We start from the raw sequence: 5151 nt of genomic DNA on the forward strand, positions 1-5151 counted from the left end.
TAAAGTTGCAGTCCGTTTGGCCTCTCAGGGCCACCGTACAAATAGCTTTGGCTGCCGTTCGTCTGCAGTGAGTCTAGGCTGTCAGTCCACTGTTTACCTCAACTTTCAAAGGAGTCTGTAAAAGTTTGTGAAAGGAGTCCGACATGAGTCAGTGAGTCAGTGAAGCTTACTTCTGTCCGATGACAGCGATACTGAGGTGAATTGTTGTGGATATCCTGAACATTTTTTGTTGGTAAGCCCTGCTAAATGTAGATGTAAAAACATAGGGATGATCCTTCATATATAAAGTGTAATAAAATTTAGTTTCCACAGCACAGTATTGTATTGTGTATTTTTTCCCAGATATTTTTATTTAGTTTTTTGTATCAGTTTTACAAAAGGCAAATTGAACAGTATGCTGTTTTCTTTTTGAAGAACGTAAAACAATATGAGTCACACATTCCCACCTCACAATTACAACAGTGCCAGTAGATGTAAAAAAAAAAGAAAGATCCAAGCTAATAATACAAATAATAAACCCTGGAATACGAAATAACAGTTCCTGAGTGGACAAAAGAGATGTGCAAAGTTTCAAAACCCACACCCGTACGCAAAAAACCCCCCAACAAAAAACAACAAAAAAAGGTCTAAGATTTAAAATGAGTGGTCAGCTTAGTCATCGTAAGTCAAATAAGTCAAATCCGTAAAATAAATAAATAAATAAATAAATAAAGTAGATAAATAAATGCCATCATAAAGTGCAGGCACAATAGAGTTTGTATAATTAAACATAAAATAAACTTCCCGTGTATTTTTAATAGATTAATTCAAAATTTATGATCATGCATCAATTTGTTGGAAGATGTAATTAAATAATAATAATATATATTTCTGCAAACAATACCCTTTTTCTGCTGTAGAGTCTGTGGGGATTTGTTGTTTTTGGAGTTAGCCTCATGTGGCCACTGGAGGAACTGCAATTTTTGCCATTTTGCATTGGCTCTATTTTTCAAACCCAGAAGTAGCCACTCGATTGACTCAGTTAGTTAATGCACCTTTATTATTCCTGGTAGAATATTTTGAGTTTTAGCTTTTCCTTGGAAATCTACATTTGCATCCCGAAATTGCAACAACACATGAGTTCCTTAACCGCTTTCAAACTTAGTCAAAGATCCTTGAACCAGTCCATGGCAGGGCCGACTCAAAAAGAACCACACCCTCTCACTTCCACACCTGCAGCCAGAATTACCTCCATGCATGTGTTTGGATGAGTGAAACCAGTATGTTCTGGCTGTGTCAGCGACAAATTTCTCACGACATAAATGTAGCACAAATCTAATTCCTACAAATAATTTAGGTAAGTTGTTATTCATGCATCGGCTGACAAGTATCTAATATCGTATGCAGGTTGCATTTAAAGGTGACACCCATTTGGGCGCACTGCATGTTTTGGTTGCCATGGTGATGACGGATGCATGACTCCCGCAGTGACAACTCAGAGACCATGCTGGGTAAACACGGACTCCCCTGAGAGTGGGACAACCGGTAATGACACCTCAGAGGAAAAAACACAGATGAGCATGCAAACACACACACAACACACAAGAATATTCAAACACACACACATACAGGAAACTCACAAGGGAGTGCAGTGCTTTAGTTGTTAACAACTCCAGAATCCCTCCCTCCCTCTCCTTTTCTCACTTCTATGTATATCTGTCCTTTCTAACCCCTGCCTCTCTATCAGGCCTACAGTATTCTCCCTTATTCAGCTAAAACTGGGCCACAGAGCACAACCCTCTCCCAGGTACACACACACGCTCTTTTCCCACGGACAGATACTCGTACACGGAGCGAGCTAATGCTAATTAGATCTACAAACAGGTCTCAGCGTGCTCTTGCTGTGTGTGTGTGTGTTGGGGTGAGAGAGGGGCAGTGTGCTGTTAAGCAACCAGTGTGTCAGGATTTCTTTTTCTGTCCTCATTTACGGAAATGAAGTTTGCCCCCTGTGTGACCCATATCTCCCGACACATGGAGCCTAGAAGCAGGAGTAGGAAGGAAAAAAAAACAGTGGATGTTTAGGAGCTGTATCTTTTGTTTTATATATGGGAGGCGTTAAATGGGCAGAGGAAGATGAGGGATTATGTCAAAGTGAGGCAAGGAAGTGAGACAGAGACATAAAAATGGATGACGACGTTAAGCTCTAGCCGAGATGGACTTTTCCTTCTAAGGCAAAGAGATGAGGCCAGAGTCAGAGCTCTGAAGCAGACATCAGATGCTGCTCAGAGCATCTTAATGAACCATATCCTTGATCCTTTCTCCATTTACAGCCATGGACTGTAGAGTAGGGGGACCTTGACAGTTTTGCGGCATAGTTGTAGTGATGTTATCTCATGTGAGACGTCTTATGTCTTCTTGTGACACATAAATGAGCCTCAAAACTGATGCTGAGTGTCCCTTTACTTTCAGGTTAGTTTAAGGTGATGTCATAAAAACGGTCAGTTGTGCCAGCATAAAAACAAAGATGAACTTTAATGTTTATGATCTGTCTTTAGGTTTCATACGAGGTTTTAAACCATGCCTGATTTAAATTTGATATTCCTTCAGTGCTGTCGCTTTGTGCAGTAATTACATGTAAGGTAACTGTAGTGCAGTAAAGTGATGCAGTGTTTTCCTTTAAAACCTACAAAGTAGGTGATGTAGAAATAGAAAAGTATCTAAAAGCTGTGGTGCTGTAATGTTCTTTGATAAATGCATTTTCCACTCCGTCTTCATCATGAGGTCTTGGCCTCTGTGAAAATAGAAAATGGTGGGTTGTTGTTGAACTTGAAGATTTGCCAAACTTTTGAGGAAAATCCATCACGTAAGCCGCTTTTATGCAGCTGACCCAGGTAAAAACGCTGTTGCTGAGACGGAGTAATCCAGATAAATTTCCACAGGCGTGCCTTATATGCCTTTTACCAAATACGCACAAAGATGACCAAGTATGATCATCTTTGTTGAGACGGCGACAGTACAGAGCAATCACCGCTCAGGAATCGTGTGCAACAATAGTGGGCAGTTCTGTGTAGTAGTGCTAAAGTAGGCTACACCAGATGGCTACTGTGGCATTTGGACAACCTTTTTTTCCCAAGATTTTCTTTATGCATATTAAATAAATAAATACGTATATGACAAAAATAAATAATTAAACATCATCGACTCTCTTCTTGGATTTGTCTCTACCAGCTATCCTTGTTTTCTTGGTTTACACCTTTTTACTGAAGATGCAACATGCTGGCACATGCACTAGAAATTCAAAGTAAGTAAAGTGTGCAAAGCTGGCCATCGTATCTCAAAATACATATTTCATGCCTCTTTAATAGGTTGCTGCAGCAGGAGAGGGAATGCATCGCATACAGTCACGATTCCTTTTAAGGCTTTCACTGTTTTATTGTCACATAAAATGAAGAGATGCAACATGCAACAGCGTTATTTTGTTCCATTATCCAGCTTACTGTGAAAACTGAACAAACAAAGTTTACCGTCATGGTAAAACCTGTGTATGCTGAAGCGTTGGCAGCAGCAGTAAAATGTGAGGACAGCCGAACTGAACTGAACTCAACGACACGTCTTCGTTCTGTTTGACAAAGACAGGCGACGTTTTAGTGCGTTTTAGGAAGAATCTGCTGCTGAAGAACAAACTCACATCCATCAGTAAAGATTTGCACAAGTGCTGCGATGAAACCAGTAAACAGCTTTTAAACTGGAATTTTCCATTATATAACATGAACAGTTAGTTTGTAAAGTACTAAATTTCCAACATAAATCATGTACCATCTAGTCTATCAAGCTTGTTACCTGTCACTGTGCAAATGCTCATTATAGAATCATATATAAGATATAGATTAAGAATATTTTTTAAATCAAACGATACACTGAGCACAGTTTGCTGATAGTACTTTAACTTAAATAAAATATAAATCTGCTGCCCATCGTACCCAAAACCCAGCGTAATGGAAAAATGACGGGTTAGCAAAGAATGTATCCATTTACATCGACAGTGCGCCTTATGTATGAATTCTGGTTGTGCTTACTGACCTTGAACTGATTTCATGTGGTACATGATGCTCAAAAATCTGTCAAAAAATGTTTTAGTCCGACTTTGGTAAGCTACGAAGCCGCAACGCTTGATGGATTGTCAGCGCATTACAGCTATCGTAGTCTGGAGCCTCGCGGAGTAATCTGGGTCCTAAACTCCGTCTACTTCAGGTCCCAAAGTCAAACGAAAAATGCGGCGTCACTGAGAGTTAAAAATGGTCTAAATTCTTTAATCTTTAATCAAATGATCAGCATTGCTGCTTTACCAGGTGAAACAATTAAGTTTAACATCCAGGCATCCATGAAAAACAGAATCTATTAAATTTAACAGGGATAGAAGTTAACAGGAAGTTAGCTCGCTAGCTTCCACCTAAACATGATATAGCATGTTCTGACTGAGAGATTTCTGAAAAAATCATAACGTACAGCTCTGCTATTACTTCCAACATAAATGAAGACAGGAAACTAAACAGCAGTGACGTTTGTAGGGTTACTGAAGTTGGGCTAGCTGGTATATAATGATGTGCTACGTGATCGCTAGCGACACAACTATGTTAGCATAACATAAACACAGTGAAGCTGGAGGATGAATGCTAACTTTTTTCCACTCGATAAATATTAACAACTGAGATCATCCATCCACACTACGAGGTTAGTCATTAATACACTGCAACAACATGGGAAAGAGCAGCTGCAAAAGAATTCAACATTAATGATTCAATGGTACAGAAGTGAAGGAAGCAAGAAGAATGAGTTGAGTAAAGTTTGACTGTTTTGATTCGCTTAATACGCCTTATAATCAGGTGCGCCTTATGTATGAAAAATACGGCACTAGTTACTAAAAAGCTTTCATATACCTGAAGATCAATGTCAACTGGAAAGAGGTTACAATGTCCCCTCGTGTTTATTTTTTCATTCCATTAATGATTCGACAGATTTATACAGAAAACTCAGGTTTCGTTGTGTATTAGGTCAGAGTGCTTGACTTTGGCTACGTTCACACTGCAGGTCTTAATGCTCAATTCCGATTTTTTGATCAAATCCGATTTTTTTGTCTGCTCGTTCACACTACAAATAAAATGCGACAGCAAA

This window comes from Pundamilia nyererei, unplaced genomic scaffold (assembly GCF_000239375.1).
Source record: "Pundamilia nyererei isolate P.nyererei 1_Seehausen unplaced genomic scaffold, PunNye1.0 scaffold00259, whole genome shotgun sequence".
Classification (NCBI taxonomy): Eukaryota; Metazoa; Chordata; class Actinopteri; order Cichliformes; family Cichlidae; genus Pundamilia; species Pundamilia nyererei.